At 41.5% G+C, this 18647-nt stretch overlaps 1 pseudogene; it reads left to right on the top strand.

Annotated features, from left to right (window-relative positions):
* The first annotated feature begins 14755 nt into the window (after positions 1-14755).
* LOC147453161 (uncharacterized) lies at positions 14756-17943 on the top strand (annotated as a pseudogene).
* The last annotated feature ends 704 nt before the right edge of the window (positions 17944-18647 follow it).

Here is an 18647-nt window from a genome sequence, read left to right as displayed (position 1 = left end):
TGCTGTAGCCTCTTCTGTTGGTGCTTGCCTCCACTTCTCACATATTTCTTTGTGTGTGTGTTGAGAAGCTTGCACCAGATACTTCATTGTGTGTTGATTCATTTGCTTCCAATGGAGAAGACAAGAACGCTCTCGATCGCTCATTGTATTGGTCTTGTCACCACCATTGAAAACAATTCTAATTGCATTTCAATTTGCTTGAGCTTCATCCACCATGTAGCCAAATAAATTATCTTTGTCACACCCACACGATATCATTACATCATTGAGGCACTCCCAAAACAAACATTGCGTTTCCATGTCTTCCTGTTTCATTTCACAAGTTGCAATAGTCAAAAGGTCCTGCATACTGCAAACAAATTTTTTTAGAGAGAGTAAAAGGCAAGCCACAAAGCTCTTAAGGTGCGCCATGTACCTTGGATCATAGACATGACAGGACATAGTCACCCATTCATTAACACGTCTGGCGTGATCAAATTGGATCGAGGCACGTCGAAGATCACCATCCCGATCTTGTCTCATTCGGTTAACTAGGTCCACACCGGATGCTGGACCAATTGTGGACATTTTGAAGACATAACATTTCTCCCCCTCCATACCTTGACCAGGAAACCGGCTTCCATGGAAAAAATCATATGTGCAGTCTCACTTCAGTTTTAGGAGTGCATCAATGCCAAACGATTCTTTGTTAACCCCTCTACGTAAAAACAAATACTGACCTCCGAAACCTATCAATGTTAAAAGTGTTTAGATAAAAAAATAATCTAGCATAGAGTTTTGCATCAAAATAAGAATCTAGGAAATTCTCATACCAATTATCTTGCACCAATGGCCGCAACTCCTCAACGATTGCAAATAGCTATTGCTCGCCTAAAATTACTTTGTTGGTGTTGTTGCAAAGAAGTGTTGTACTTATAATTTCTTTTGCCAAACACATTTGAACCTTCCTGGCTCGTGCGTGTGGGTCAACAGTCAAAATCCTTTGCACCATCAGCTTGGTGTTGTCCGTTAGTGTTTTGGATATGCCATTGCGCACATTGTGTCGATGTGTGCCACGATGAATCATGACTCTAGTGGAAGTCTCATCGAATGGCATGACATAGTATACTACACAATCACATGTTGCAATACAGAAAGCAATTGCCTTACAAAAGTGTCATGTAAGGCTCTTATCTCCAATCTTACAATATTGCCTGGGTGAAGCTGCCTTTTGTATGTACCCGTTGAAATGATTTGTATTGGGAATATGATAATTAACCAAGTGGACACATTTTTCATTCATGCACTTGAGAGATCCTATGCAATGACTAAGACACACTACACCTGGAAAAACAATATTGGATGTAGTAGGCTTCGACCACAAATGAGGATCATACTTATACTCCAACGCATCCATATGATGCAACTTTCCCATGGTAGGTGGAAATTCTAGACCGAGATCTCCATTGTAAGACCTTGGAATCTCTGTAACTTGTTCCACTTGTTGTATTTGCATTAAAAGCTTTGTCAATGTGCCCTTCTTTTCAGACTGTAAGAGTTTTTGTCTTGTACTCCTTTTGAAGCAGTTTGAGGGCAAAACTTGAGGGGGGGTACATAGATCTATTAACTCCTTTTGACCGAATTACATCTTTGATGGACTATCCACAATGGCAATGGGAGTCATGCTAGGTGAGTCGGCATATTGTGTTTGATGGGATACGTTGACTTTGTATTTACGTGAAAGCTGCTCATCCAGTACATAGATGAATTCACCCAAATTGTTGAGCGTCCTCTCAAGAGGAAAATTCATTTCAATATCACCTACTTCGATGATTGCATCTAAAGTTGTAAATTGCATTGGAGAAATTTATTCTAAAAGAAATGATTCAGATATTATAAATTTACCATTGTAAAAAGGATAAGAAAACTCTTTACCCAGAAAAATAAAGAGCAAGCCATAATAATATGCTAAGCAAATAATTAATCACAAGATCACATTGTATAAACTAAAACAAATTGTTTATATACTCACGTCTAATAATATAGCCGTTATAAATTTAAAATTAATATTATTTTACTATTTTAAAAAGTTAATGTAGAAAATATCAAATATTTTAAAAAATATTTATTACAAAATATTTGTTTGTGATGTGTGATCACGTGAATTTATTTATTTTAATTTCTTTTTTTAATGTTTGTGTAAAGGAGATGTGTGAGTAATCGGGTGTGCTAAGGATAGAGGAGCAAGATGCTGTAAGTCGGAGAATGTTTAGGAGATAGTACTCCCCACCCCCTCTCACGCCATTCAGGCGACGAGGAAGGGGGGTGGGGGACGTGTGCGTTGGTGGAGGTGGGGTAAGGAGAGAAGAGGCGGGGCTAGGCGGGTTTTGCGTGTAGGGCCGCCACTTAGGGCGGGGACGGAGGCGGGAGCGGGGGCGCTATCTATCAGGGGGGGGCAGGCGGGGCAAGGGGGGTGGAGGCAGGCGGGAGGGCCAGAGCGTTGTCCATGGGCGGGGGCGGGGCACTAACGCAAGGGGGGCAGAGGGGGGGGAGGGTGGGGCGTTGGCAATGGGCGGCCAAGCATCCATGGCCAGCGGGTTGGCCACGGGCGGGCACACGCTACCACACGGGACGTGTGTCCGCCATGGCTACCACCCTGGCCATGGGCGCGTGTGATGTGTGTGTGTACTTTGCCTCTGGCCACGCATTGGCCAGAGGCGGACACACGCCCCCGTGTGACAAACTTCCACGCTTGCCTCTATGTCGACTTCTTTCAAACCCTGCCATCTTCACGCATGATGACCATGTGGCCGATTTGCAACTCTCCGTTGCAAACAAAAGCTACCAACCAGCCATGGCAAGATTTATTGTTAGTGAACGAATTCCTCTGGAGGATCACAAACAATTTTCTTGTCGTGGTCACGCTTCGAGGGATCTTGCAATGTCATATGATTTGGATGAGGAGCTTCGCCAAATCCCCGGGCTTAGTCACATGGTCGAGAGGTACTTTGTGGTTTGGGATGGTAATCACCGATTGGAGGCATGGATGCAATGGATGAACAAGAATGACATTTCAATTGAGAAGGCACCAAAGGTGGAGTGCATTCTAGTTGATTTTCAGCCCCATGAGACAGCGGAGTTTTTATTGGTTTTGGGTATGATCAATAGGTGAGCCCTTTTTTTGTGATGAATGTAAATGCATCTTATTTTTTAACTATATAAATTACAATCGAGTGTTAAACAAGGCCACGAGGGTTTCAGTGTCTCACACAACTGCTCAAGATATTTTCATGATGAGAAAGCTAGGGTTGGTGGACCCTAACACTTTTGCAAAAAATTCCCTGAAAGAGCGCGTTTGGCAACAGAAAGGGATTTGAATTTTAGAGGTCCAAACAAGTCAAAGTGGCTAAAATTGCCAATGGCTGTCCTTGCGCAACTACTTTGGAAGGTATGCTTTAAACGAATGCTAAATGAGAATATGTTTTGATTGCGAAATCCTATTATGTGTATTTTGATTGAGTCCTTGGCAAATGATAGGAAGAGTTCGATCATATTTTTAGTAGTAAAACGGAAGGGATGCCATCAAAAGGGAGTTTTGACTACGAGTTGGCACCTGACGCATAGGAGGAAAGCATCAATCTAGCGCTATCTCAAACGGAGCAATACTTTACGTGCAAGGGCTTGAGATATCCACCATTGCAAATCCAGAGAATGGCAGTGATTTTTTCTAGAAATGTATATCATTTATAGGTTGGGCGAGAAGATCACGAAAATGAAATCCTTGAGAGTGGCAGAGGTTGCGCGTGCATGCATTAGCCCGATATAGTAAGTAAAAGTCATTTAAATCATTGGATATATTTCTCTTTTTATTATGTAGCAATCAAAAATAAGTCTCGCTTTTACTTTGATAGGAAGTGCCGCTTGCTTAATTTTCTCCAAGGCGGTGATGCATCCTTGAAGGAGAATGGCATCGGTTTGACGGAGAAGGCCTGGATCCAATGGCTTCGATATCACCTGTACTGGTGGCAATTGGAAAGGTTAGATTTAGTGATTATCTGCACCAGCTAGCAATTTGTTGATAATGTAACTTGTGACTTATTATTTGCTGCTCTCCAGGAGAGTGCTTGAGATGGCCGAGAAAATGGAGGCCGAGAATCATGATGTTGCTATCCAACATGAGAAGGCTGAAGGTAGGCATGGTTGCACACTTTCCCACACATTACTGACATACAGACGCAAGCACTTTGAGAAGGCCTTCAAGAAGTGGAGTGCTCGGATCAAGTCCACACAGGATCCCAAAGAGCAACCCCATTTTGCTTGTACGGCACGATGCTTGTTATACACAGGTTTGACATCTAATTGACAAATTAAGAATGTATTAGGACACACTAATCTTGTTCTTGGTGGCTCAAAACATTGTGGTCTGTCTTGTAGATGGTGGAGAGATGCTCTTGTCTTTCCCATTCCCGAGCACCCCAGCGATGCATGGTGTAGGTCGTGCTACAAATGGGAGGGTGGAGTTCCACAGACACTGGGTGCAATCTCCCCCCGTGCAAGAGTGACCATTTCCCTCTTGCACGTATTTGTTTTATAGATTTCTTAAATGGTCAATTGTGAGTACAAACTAGGCGGCCGATCATAAATGGCCAAAGCTCATACGAGCACTTGAATATACATAAATATAATATCCTTTTGCAATAGCCTAGTTCGGTATGGTCTTTTCCACCTGGCAGCTGCAATAAATAATAAAATATCAATTCCATAACATACCTCTCCGTTGGAAAGCAGTGGTCCTCATTTGCAAAGTTAAGAAATCTGCAAACGATACTTGTAAAAAAAATGATTATAAATTTGTGTCAAAAAATAGCATATAGTAAAATGAATGAAACTAAACAACATTGCTTATGCCTGTCGTCATCCACATACTACCTATTCTAGTGTCCCATACCACTAGAATAAGCAGTATATGTCATACCCTGATGAATCATGATATCACTGGTCACACTCATCATTCAATAATCCATTGATCTCATCAATCTCAAGTCCAATTCCATAACTACTGTCGCGATAGAAAATCATCATATACCAATTCAAAATCCCATTTCCAAATCCAAATCCAAAATATCATTCATTTTCTATACCCGGGTAACAAAATCATACCAGTTGCAGTGGTGGCCAGCCACCACTGCACTGGAGCATGATTTTGTGATCGGTGTTGCATAAATCGACGAGTTTACACCAATAAGACATGCTGCCTAAATCGGCGAATCTGCACTAGGATGAGCATTTACACACTACCTAAACTGCCGAATCGATGTGCTTGTGACCAATGGACTAGACAAGACATAAAGGAGAAAAAGTATATTTACTACGTTGTCGACATCACAGTGCAGTATATCACCAAAGGACTTACAAATGGTTGTGCACTATCCCAGAGCACCTTAGCTCGCATGAGTAGCTGCATAGCTTACTGACAAATCATCTCAACAAAATTTCTTTCAATACAATTAGAGGGCATGACCTTAGCAGTGTAAGAGGGTATCATAAAATCGAATAAAATATGGTTAGGAGATTAGTACGAAAGCTATAAAAATGAATTTGCAAAATGAAATAAAGAGATTACTTATCGGATGTCCTCACATTATGGTCTGCATAGGTTTTTGTGAATCCTTAAATGAGTTAGAGAAATGTAACAAAAACAAATGAGATCATGATAAAAATCATTTGATTAAGGTCAAGTAAGACAGAAACTTTAATTCCCTTAAAATTGTGTTAAACCAAATAAAGGTAATAGTGTTGAGCACTGCTATTGTACAGCAACTAGTAAAATATAACAATGTGCCATTCGAAGAAGAGGAAACCTTAAAAATCTTCAAAATTTTAAAAGTGAAACCAATTGTAAGTCACCAATGCAACATTTGATAACGTTGATCGATACAAGGAATTGCAGAAAGAGCATGCAATATAGCCTAGCCGGAATTAGATGAGGTTGCAAAAAGTGGTAATCGAGCTAGTTGGCAGTAGGAGTATGGGCATAGAACATTTTGTACCAGCTTGTGCTAGTTAAAACGTTAACCAACTGAAAATAAAATGTTAAAAACATTGCTAGGTATCGCAAAGGACTTAAAATATTGTGCTACGTACCGAAAAAAGATCATGCAAATCATGCCATAAAAATCCACAGATTATAAGTAAAATAAAATCTCTACAAATAGTGTGATGGAATCCATTGAAGAAATTAGAGTTATATAAACCTAGGTATTATGATCACTTTATGAAGCATGATTGTGGTCGTCTCCAACATATCATTTCGTAGTTGTGTTCCAAATACTTTCTGCCTTAATTAGTGTTGTTACCCACCTTAAATTTGTATCGTCGTCAATATCCCTCACTATGCTTCTAGTCGAATTTGTGTATTCATTATCATCTAGTCACATTGTAATCGTCGATGGGGCATATCGTCAATGTAAATCTGGGGGGGGGGGGGGGGGAGTAGAGGCTAGGGTATAGAGAAAAGATAAAGCTACATCACATATGTCATCGTCCAGTATACTATGAGATATGAAGACACTTGCATTGTCTATTAGTGAGTGAGACCACTAATTAGAGTTATGAGAGTCCTCAGGTTGTTTATGCTAGAGTGGGGCAACACAAGGAGAGACATTCACAGAGGGAGATGTTTGACTATGTGAGAGTAGAGACTAGACATTTAGAATAATGAGATCAAAACGGACAGAATCCGGATGGATCTAATCCAATATATGGGTACAAAATTAAAATGAAGTAAAGTGAAAGATGTAAAAACTAAGAGCTTAAAAACATCAGACTAAAAGGAATATCATCATCATGGTCAATGCCTGAGAATGCTCGACAATGGGCGTTGTCGCAGGAAGTAGTACATCAGTCACTAAAAGAGCATCTTCAATGTCCATTAATTCTACAGTAGTGGTACGGGGAGAGCAGAAAGAGGGAGAAAAGGAGAGCAAGGTGAGATGAAAGGGTACATTACATGTCATCAAAAGGTAAAATTACTTGTGATGCGAGTTGATACAATCCTTGTGGATCTAAACCAATGCTTGGGTACAGAAATAAATGACTAAAGTGAAAAAATTAAAACTAAAAGTTGAAAAGCGTCAGACTGAAATCGAATGAAATCATCTTCATCATCATTAATGCCCGTGGATGTATGACATCTGGAGAAAGTATTGGAGTGGTCGCCGGAGAGTGTCCTCAATGTCCGTTGCTATAAGGAGTCGTAGGAGGAGAGAGAAGAGAGAGCGAAATGTAATGAAATAGTATAATAACCATCTTCCAAAGTCCTATGGGACCTCACTCATGCAATCTGGGTAAAAATTAAAATGAAGCAAAGTAAAAAAAATTCATCAAGCAATATCGTGAATGCTCCGACGTCGTTTGAGTCTTGCAGCGGTTGCTGCCGAGCTTCCTCAATGTCCGCCTCTGTAAGCAGTCCCTGCCACATTTGCTTCTTATTGTGATGCCATTGTAATATGCAAGCACAACTTGTATTGCCAGTGCATTGCATGATCTTGTGCTACGGCATGCGATGATGCGACCAGAATTTGGTCCCAAAAAGAGAGATATGGTTGCATGGGTACGTCGGGGATGCGTCTGGTCTGGTCCAATCAACTTCAGGTTGGCGAGACAGAGAGAGAATGAGTCGGACTGGAGTTGATTGGTAGGAGAGAGCGAGAGAAGAGCGGCTCCTGCGTTCAAGACTAGGTGCTAGTATGCATAATAAAGAGAGCAAAAGAGTGGTGACCCTTTCTGCTGCATGCAACGGCTGCTCCGTCAAAAGTGTGCATGGCAGCTCTAGAGAGTTAGGGATTTGGTTGCGAGAGAGAGAGAGAGAGAGAGAGAGAGAGAGAGAGAGAGAGAGAGAGAGAGAGAGAGAGAGAGAGAGAGAGAGAGAGAGAGAGAGAGAGAGAGAGAGAGAGAGAGAGAGAGAGAGAGAGAGAGAGAGAGAGAGAGAGAGAGAGAGAGAGAGAGAGAGAGAGAGAGAGAGAGAGAGAGAGAGAGAGTGGGAGGATCCCATGCATTGCATGTGTGGGTTGGCAGACAATCTCACAGCCGTAAGGGAGTGGTTAGAAAGAAATTGGGTTGGTTGAACCACAAGTCAAAGATCAAAGCGTAGAGAGCTAGCGCTTGATCACAGAGAGTTACTGCCTCGGCCACTGCATGCGTATTCTATTACTCACGGCTCGCCCAAACCCTCCACACACACACACACACTCAACACCAGCAGCACGTGCGCGATGGCCATAGTTGGCTTGGCAGGTGGCCGTGATGATTGCGGACCGTAGACTGCGGAAGGGGCGGTTGTTCATGCAGGGGATGGTGTATTTTGTCAATGTCAACTGCGACCACTGCCACTTCATGAGAAAGTAGCACAGTCGTCATCTACAGATGTTTTGGGGTGTTGGTTGTTGGCTAGGGTAAGAGAGAGAATCTGAGAGATAGTTGAATTGGCCTGGCTCTATCCGCCATGCTGCATGTGAGCTCGATCTACCATGCTCCTCGCGATATTATGCATCTGCTGGTCACGATGGATCTCCTACGCCTTTATTTTCTCAAAAAAATATCCTTGTTAGTTATAAATTTCGGGCCTAACTTGGGACAGGTTTCCATGAGAAATTGCGAATATGCTAAAATTTTATGTTACTTTTAATTCCCTCTCCTTCCTATGACAGAACACCTCCAATCCTTCTCCTACTATTCTTCTTCGTCGACTATACAGATCCTATGACGATATTTATCGCGCTATTAATATATATATATACGTTAATATTGTGTAAACTTGCTCATAGTATAAAATTGTCATTTCTATTGTCTTATTTAGATATCTTCCACTAAGTACAAATTAACGGAGGATTAAAGCCAGATTTTCATGAAAAATTAATATAGGACAAGAACATAGAATTATAAATTTTGAAAACCAAAAGAAAACAAGAGCACTTAGCTTTTGGTTATCCGAATATGCAATCTCTGGAGCGTAGCCTCAGCTCTGATACCACTTCTACAAACGGGAGTGTGGAGTTCCACAAACACTGATGCAATCTCCCCCCGTGCAAGAGTGACCATTTCCCTCTTGCAAATATTTGTTTTATAGATTTCTTAAATGGTCAATCGTGAGTACAAACTCGCCGGCCAATCATAAATGGACAAAGCTCATAAGAGCACTTGAATAATCAAATATACATAAAATATAATATCCTTTTGCAATAGCCTAGTTCGGTCCAGTCTTTTCCACCTGGCACCTGCAATAAATAATAAAATATCAATTCCATAACAGGTTGGAGAGAGAGGAGACGGGCTAATATCCTGACGAGTGGATAGAGGACTTGCGGCCAAAGGGAGCGTGGTTCAAGTGTCCTTGGTGGCTGGACTACCCGAACAAGAAGAACCCACCCGAAGAGGAAGAGCTGTACCATTCTATATAGTTTTTACCTTTGCCATGAAGGAATACAACATGGGCTCAATAACTCTTCTTCTTTTAATTAATAGCGGAGCATAGTGCGTCACGGAAGAAAGCGGTTGTGATAGAGGATGCTCTATTTCCAAACACATCAAAGAAACCGGAGAAAAAGAAATAGAACTCAAAGAAAGACTCACAAACTCAACCGGCTGATAAGCAACGTGGGAAGAGAAAGAAGAGGGCTGTAGTTTCTAGTGATAGTGAGAGCGAGCATGTGGGAAGGGCTACAGAGGACCTATCAGACATGGCCAGAGTTGTGGGAGATAACCATCCAGGTACGTGAAAATGGTTAATATTGTGTTGTTCTCTTTAACATTGCTTGAAAGATATATTTGATATTATGTTGCTACATACAGATATGACTGTAGAGCCACGCCACCTTGCAGTGCATGCTAGTGCCAAAGAGTTGGCAAAAGCTATTCCAGATGTGTTGTGCAGTGACAGGTAAGCCACGCTTATTTACAATCATAGTTATGTGCACAATTTTAGTGCTAACACAGATTGCATGCAGTTCTATGCAGTCACTACGTAGATTCTTGGGCTCTCTATCAGGAACAGGGTAGATGAACCCCAGCTTGAGATTGGGTGACGTACGTTTGGTGTACATGACCTTTCCCTTACACACTAGGCCACATGCAGCTAGCATGGGTGGGGTTCCTTTATGGAACCAATGGGATAGTGAGCTTGTGGACGCTGTATTCCTTCTGGCATCCGAGTTTCTTTTGGTTGATGGCATGTTTGTGGAGACATGTCGTGCAGAACATCTTTCCATTGTCTCTTGGAAGGCAGAGGGAGCTGGTTTCCGTTATTGAGTATATTGTACTTACGGCTGCCGGAGTCTAGTTGTACGCCTGTCCAGGACTATTTAGAGGGGGTATGTTTTTTTTTTTGTTTTGATAATGAATAGTAACTTCGATGTTTGCATGTCAAAAAATAATGTTTTACTTCCATTCGTAGGTTGGTACTTTGTTGCTGGTCATTTTTTCACCCCCTAGAACTGGTGGGTGTCGGCTTCCGAGGTACGATTGAGCGGATGGAGAGATTGTAGCAAATGTACGTGGCTTCTCTGCAGATGACGACATGTTGTGGGAGACGCTACCAGGTTTAGATTCCACACAGTGGACGCTTCATCGTATGGGCCGGCCTTATCGTAGAGGTGTTGAGAGGAGTCCAGCATTTGCCAGGTGGTAGAAACTTTTTGGAAGTTTTTCTGATTGTTCCTATAAGATTATAGGTATAATAAATCTAAAGGTTATTTTTTTTTTTGTAGATGGCTACTAGGTACCTTCACAGACATGGGAGATGTTGTGTTGGATTGTTTTGCAGGACTTAGGACATTGGCAGCACAATGTTTACTACTACGTAGACATTGCATCAGTTGTGAGAAGGATTGGGCAGTTTTCAATGCTTGTCTGCAGCCAGCTCAATGCCTACCTTCCGATTTAGGCTCGACATTGATGTTTCATAGGAGTGTCAGAGCTCAGGTAACAGAGCAACTGAAGCAGGTCTCCGAGCAACTTCATCCGCTTGACCCACCGTTCCCGACACCACTCAGCAGTCAGGGCGCAGTAGGAGCACCATATCCCACTTTTACGGCCCCAGTTTTGGCATGGCATGCAACTGGACCGTCTCCCAGTGCATTCATTGCCTCCACATCTCAGGCCCCACCCGGAGTTGATTTATTGCCTCTTTCACTACCTACAGGGGCCCCCACATATAGTTCATACCCTTTGCCATTTGGAGGAGTTCCCCCACCATTTGGTGAACTTCCCTCGTTGGCACGACCTTTGTTTTCTCCGAGAGCATATGGCCCCCCACCGCCCTTCTTTCCTCCACGTCACCCATGATGTATCACCCCCCATATGTGTTTACTTTTGATGCAATGGAACACATAGATTTGGGATTTGCTTTATGAAATAGACCATAACTATGTGTAAGGAACTTCTGTTTCTCCTATTAATAGTGTATTGAATGATTCCATGGTGTTTTTTGTTTGAATGTAAGTTGGTCGTGAAACGACAATCAAATTTTAGTTGGAGAGAGAGAGAGAGAGAGAGAGAGAGAGAGAGAGAGAGAGAGAGAGAGAGGAAACAAAAGAGAGAGAGAGATGGGTAGATTGTCCCTTCTTTTGGGAATCCGCTCGCGTGATTCTTAAAAAGCGCTCGTCAGAAATTGCTCGCCCAAAAATCGTGCCCCCTTTGGTTGAAGATAAGATGTATTCGATTGTGCCAAGTGATGAGCCACAAGCTATGGATATGGAAAAGCTTATAAAAGAGGTATGTGCTTCATAGGTGATGAGTATGCTTGTGGATATAGCTATGCAGTGGACTATTCAATAGGTACAAGAGTTCTTGGAAGAGATTTCCATCTTCTATGGTTGGGAAGGTCTACTAGACAGCTTCGAGGCAGGTGATGATATGAATGATTCATCTGTTGAACGGGATGGTGAGCATGATCGTGATCAATTTGAAGTGGAGTCGATACTTTTGGATGCATGGAGCGACAAAGGAGTGATCTGTGCATTCTATATGCACCATTGGTTGACGGGCATTGGGGGGGCTCTTGTTACCTGCGTCAGGGTATTTGACAAGGCACTTTCTGATGAAGTGTCCCTTGGTACCGCAATGAAAACAAGCATTAGGGAGATACTTGTGGGATACTAGTTGTTCCATGGATTCTCTATCATCTAGAGTGATGGTGATGCTCTAGGAAAGCTCTACCGACAGGTCCATTTCAATAAGAGTATTGTTACCTGCGTCAGGGTATTTGACAAGGCACTCTCTGATGAAGTGTCCCTTGGTACCGCAATGAAAACAGGCATTAGGGAGATACTTGTGGGATACTAGTTGTTCCATGGATTCTCTATCATCCAGAGTGATGGTGATGCTCTCGAAAAGCTCTACCGATAGGTCCATTTCAATAAGGGCTTGAGGTGCCATGAGGGGATGAAATCTCCTCTAGGGTGAGCTCCCAACACACGGTTGATAGCAGATCTGATGACTCTAAGGTGATTGTGATAATATAGGGGGAGGTTGGGAAACTCCACACATACAGGAAAGGTGGTCAATGCATCTCGCTCGGGATTGTATTTTTTATTCCATTTGAGCACACTCAAGGGGGACGTCCGAATGAGCCATTGCCCTAAACTACATACCCTGAAGGCCATCTCCTGGGTGTTGAAGACGAACACATATTGGTTCTTAGGCAGCACCCAACTGTCTCAACTTCTGCTCCAATGCTGCCCTAATGGTTTCTTATCCAGTCTTTAAGGAATTCTACAGGGGGCCTCGGCTAGCTATCATTCCAATGACGGCCCGTTGACCTTCAGGATCTGACTGTGTTTTCCTGATTTGTGCAGATGGCAGAATAACAATGAGCCTACCTCTTGCATCTGGTTGATGCATTTGATTCCTTGACTCGAAGAACCTCAACAACCTCCATGTTGATCACTCCGGGCAGGACCAGTAGAAAATCCAGCGGGAGACTCTTGATGGTATTCATGATCCGTTGTTCGAAAGTCTAAAATGGGTGGCTGCACGAAGAAAAATCCTGCTCCGTATCGAAGAGCCATGGCTCCCTCTGTGCGAGCAATGACTTCCTCTAGGAGCGCCTGCAGTGCGTCTTGAAAGAGGTCTTTGGGGCTTCGTTGTAGGAACTACAAGCGGGAAGGTCCAATGTTTCCCGCGGGGCAGTTATTGTTATTATGAACTAATTAAGAGCAGTGAAGAGGAAAACTTGAATGCCAGGGGTTAGGTGGAGGTGACGTGAGGTCCGGCACAGAGTAGCGGAAGTAATGGCGAGCGCTAGAAGAGGAGATGGGTGTTGTCAAATCGCCATAGCTAGGGTTTCGGTAAGACTCTCTCATGTCTTTCGTGCGAATTGCTTTTTATACACGTTCTGATGAAAGTAGCATTTAATCTAAATTTGTAAATAAAGAACACTTTAAGTGTCGTGTTTTGATTCCATCGAGTGCTGAAAATAAAGGCTGAAAAAAATACTTTTTTTCAAGCGGTGGTTTAACCATTCCATCCGGACTTGAAGGATGTAATGAAATAATCTATAGGGCAAAACAATAGAGAAAGACAGAGAGAGGAACGTGTGTGTGATAGGTGCACCCACAAATAAAAAGAATCATTGGGACAAGGTGTATTAAATGGAGAGGAGATGGATTCGGTAAACTTGCTTTTGGGTTTTTTAATATTTCTGGACAAGTGAAGCAGAATGGCCCATGGTACCCGACCACGAGGCCATGCGTGTCAGCTTTCAGGCTACAACAACACTACATCTATGAGAGATGGAGGAGTATCTGGGTAGCGCTAGGGCTTCTTCTTCTTCTATTATATAAAAATCCCGCGCGCATGACTGCACTAGAAGTACTACTAGTACTAGTAGTATATAATATAATCAGCTGCAGCCATGGACGTTTCTTCTTCCCTAGCTCCTGTGCAGGGGGGAATTATTACTAGAGCTTTATTTGTGGCAGCTATTCTGCTAGCCTTAGCTGCTGTGCTTATTCCGGCCACTCCCGCGTTGGGGCAAGGTAGTTGCTTGTGCATCGCTATAGCCTCAAGACTATCTAACACGGGCAAGGGGGATGGGATCAAGGGTAAGAATCAGATAATACATGCATCTGCAAAGGAGGATCGTTGATTTTGACGAAACGCGAAAAAAGTAATCTCGGGTTAAAAAAGTAATCTCGGGTCAAAAAAGCAATCTCGGGTGGGATAGCGGCGAAATATTTCTTTATATATTTGATAAGAAGGAGAGAAGTGTGTGCAATCATTGTGAGGAATTTTGCAGATTCTCATTAAATATCATATTATAAAAGCACGGATGCTTTTAAAGCTACATAATTTGAGCGCCTTTCATGAAAAAAGTAATCTCGGGTACAAAAGTAATCTCGGGTACCCGAGATTACTTTTTTCCAGAGAGCTGAAGATTGATGTGCGTGTAGGTGTAAGTTCTTTGACCCAAACAAAAGGCATACCTTCTGCACTTTATCTACTTCATTACATTATGAACACATAATAGTCTTGTGACATGGATTGGTTATTTGAAGATGAAGAGAGTGATGGCATTGAAGATTATCTTGAAGCTAGCACAATCGAAGAAGATCTTGATCAAGAAGAAGAAGAGCAAGCAAGAGTTGCTCCAAATCCTCAACAATTTTTATCTTCAACATATTACTCTTTTGATAGAAAAGCATATGATTTGATGATTAGGTCTTTACATGAAGACATTCCCATAACATTGGAAGCTATAAAGATGTGTGATAGAAGCGAAATGTTGGATCTAAAAAAATGGCGAAGACTTCAAGAGGCCCTTTGCTTGGTTCAAGAAGAAGGTGGTTTGCATTATCTACGTCAAAAAGTGGAACCTAAGCTAAAGATTGCATGCATTGAGGACTGGGAAAGCATTGTGAAAGATCCTCATTGCAATGGCAACTTGGAAGCTCATAAAGGCATCACAACCACATTAGATACGCTTCAAGCACATTGGTGTATTGATTCTCATCGCCATGGCATACCACTTGCTTACATAAAAGCTTTTGTTGATTCTTGTGGTTGCATTGTTCGAAAGCATCAATTACAGGAAGCTTCTACTCGACAAAACAATTTTGATCTCAACAAGCCAGCAGTGACCATAACAAACATGCATAAGGATAATGTGGAAAACTATCTTGAAGGTCTTGCGATATATCACAAGGTAAGACTAGTTAAGGTGAGATCCTCAAAAAAGCACACCCCTGACAAGGTCAAAGTTGATTATGTATGTCATCGAGGAGGTGTTTGTAGACGAAGTGGAAAGATAAAAAGATTGCGAACATCAAAGAAGTGTGGTTGTCCATTCAAGGTACAACTAGAGTTCACACAAGGTAGCACTTATGTCCGCATTTTAGTCAACCCAATTCATGAGGGACATATTCCAGGGTCAAGAAGTGATCTATATCATTTACCAGTTCATCCATTTGTTGTGAAATGTTGCATTGATGACTTGTTTGACGTTGGAAGTTCTCGTCACATTGCTCAAATGTCAATGTCCAAAGAAAAACTTCAAATGCAAAAGGCTTCCACACTTGATCGCGTGATCTATCGATTCTTTATGATTCCAAAAGAGATACGGATGTTATCATATCAGGCTCGCATTCAAGGTGCTTTTCAAAACCACGTTCTTCTAATCATCCAACCATATGCAAGAAGTTGACAAGTTATGACATCTCTCAAGTTTTATTGTAGATTGAGTCAATAACGATGATTGGACCACAATGTATAGCGAAGCTTTATCTCTACAAAAACAACAAAAGGTAATGTGTTCAACTATGTGAGGTCTCTAAGTATATTGTGTGACTCTCACAATGTTTTATCTTGTAGGTGCTATATGTTCAACCATATAATCCATCAGCAATTGATGCAAAAGATAGGCCTTTCATTCTCATTATACAGGATGAGTGGATGCTTGAGATAGCCATGCGTTTTTCTCAAAACAATGCGTGGGCTATTGATAGTACTTTCAAAACAAATGCTTTTGGTCTACCGTTGTTTGCAGCTGTGCTACCAAATCAACTTGGTGTGGGAATTCCAATATGGTTCATGCTATGTACTTCCGATGTGGGTGCTCAACATGAAGTAATTGCCATGGAGCTAACCATTCGGTTGGTTTTCTCCAGAATGGGTCATATTCATCCTAGTGCTTTGGTTATTGATAAATCACAACAAGAATTGGAGGCTATATTAAAGGTAGTTGATGAAGATCCATGTTGTTGGGTGTACGATGTGAATCAGACCCGTCATCAAATTAGTTGTCATGTCTTGCTATGCTGGTTCCACACCAAGAAAGCATGGGTCGAAAATCTTCTCCCTCAGGTATAATCTCATATTTGTCATTGCATATCATGTATCAACGTTTCATCTCTTCTTACTTGCTAATTTAGGTTCCAAAGGAGATGCGAAGTGACGTTTACATGGAGATGTAAAATCTAATTCATAGCCCCACAGAAGGCGATTTTGTGGGAAGATACCAACTCTTCTTGCAAAAATATTAAAGCCATCAAAATATAGTCCGATATGTCACAAATGGGTGGTGTGGAGAGCAGTGTATGTGGAGGAAACGATGGCCAAAGTTTGGAAGATTATTCGCCCATGGTCATGTGGACACAACAAATTTGGTAGAGAGATTCTGGAAATATGTCAAGTACACCTTTTTGGAAGCACGGATTAACCGTTCAATTGTAGAGTTGTTACATGCCCTTTTGGGAGACTCCAAAACCGGAAATCGTATGGGTGGAACCTTGATACGGTTCTTCAAACAAAAACAAGAAATAGGTATGTTTAAAACTTGTCCATTGATTACTATTCGTGAGGATGAATGTGACTAATATTATACATTGTTGTGGTAGCTGATGCCGGAAGATTTGGGATTCAAGGATCATCAAAATCCCACACAACAGGACTAAGAGAGGGTGAGAAAATCTTGCATCGATATACAAACGACCCTTCAACTCTCAAGATTGTAAATGAGATATTGATGCAATTTCAAATTCAGAGTATGAATACCCAACACGATGGTACTACGTTAGCTTGCAAAGTAATTACTGTGATTGTCCAGATTGGAGTTCAGAATGCAAACACTTATATGGTGTACGACTGATAGTTATGCGTCATCTACCCCACTTAAATGCTATTCTTCTGATAGTAGATAATGACCATGAAATGAAGGAAACCAACAATGAAGACAGTCACAATGGTGAGTCGGTACAAGAGGAGGCGGTGTTCATGCTTGCTGGAGATATCCGCACAGTCCTTTCATCCATTCAAGAGGACTCTTCCAAGAAGAGTGGAAAGGAAAAAGAACTAATCAGACACCAAGTGCAACTAGCTAGGGACACCCTTCGGTCTTTGGCATCTCCATCTCAAGTTGACATGCCAATGAGTGGTCATGTGCGCCAAATTCAAGAAAATGTAACAAAGAGTCGGCTTGGTCATGGACAACCTAAAAGGCTTCTTGAACTTGAAAACAATGCAGAAGTTAGCAATCCATTCAACACTCAACCTCAAAAACCGTCCCGCCAAACAGGTGTTCTTAGAAGAAAGCATCAACGAGGACGTCAACGAGTCCGGCTTGACAAAAGACCTCATGTTTGGTGTCCGCATTGTTGCACGAAAACCTTTATTGTTGACCCTGCAATAACAATTTCTTGTCAAATATGTCATGCTTTGCTGCCCTTAACAAAACGGATATACTCCAATGGGATGGAGTCTACTCTTATTGGACAAAGTTCTCAAGTTTGTAATGACTCCAATAGTTTTTACTGTAGAATTAAGTCATGTGAATATCCTTTGTCACATGATGAAGAGCGTATATTTACGTTGAGTGTGCAAGATGCAAGTAAGGATATTAAAACACTTGCATCTACTACTAGGATTGTACTTGTATATAGAAACTCAATTCCAATAGAATTGAATTTCTTTTGATAATGTCATCGAAATGTAGCTCTCGCAATGACTTGTTTTCCACATTTTTTGTACCCAATATTTCCTTTGTCATCACTCGATGTTACTTTGACAGGTATTGTGTGCCACAATCTTAGAAAAGTAATCTTGGGTACCCGAGATTACTTCGCAAGGTATTTTGTGTTGTAATCTATAGAAAAGTAATCTCGGGTACCCGAGATTACTTTGCCAGGTATTTTGTACCATAATCTGTAAAAAAGTAATCTCGGGTATCCGAGATTACTTCGCTAGGTATTTTGTACCATAATTTGTAAAGAAGTAATCTCGGGTACCCGAGATTACTTCACCAGGTATTTTGTACCATAATCTATAAAGAAGTAATCTCGGGTACCCAAGATTACTTTGCCAGGTATTTTGTACCATAATCTGTAAAAAAGTAATCCCGGGTACCCGAGTTTACTTTGCCCGGTATTGTATACTACAAGTTGTTGAAAAGTATTCTCCTAAACGTGAAATTAATTCTTCATGTTATCATGGTGTATTTTTCTAAAAAAGTACTCAAAATTACCTTGCGAGGTACATCATAATGCTAGGCACATCATATGGTTACACACAAAATACCTTGCAAACCATCTAAGTGATTACCAAGAGAATTTTCAATAAATTGACATAACATATCAAGAGACAAAAGTACAAAAGTAGAGGTCAATGTGGACCATTGTCAT

The sequence above is a fragment of the Adiantum capillus-veneris genome, chromosome 8 (genome assembly GCF_014529385.1).
Source record: "Adiantum capillus-veneris isolate H3 chromosome 8, ASM1452938v2, whole genome shotgun sequence".
Lineage (NCBI taxonomy): Eukaryota > Viridiplantae > Streptophyta > Polypodiopsida > Polypodiales > Pteridaceae > Adiantum > Adiantum capillus-veneris.
The sequence above is the reverse complement of the archived record's forward strand: the minus strand, read 5'-3'. Positions and strand labels throughout refer to the sequence as shown.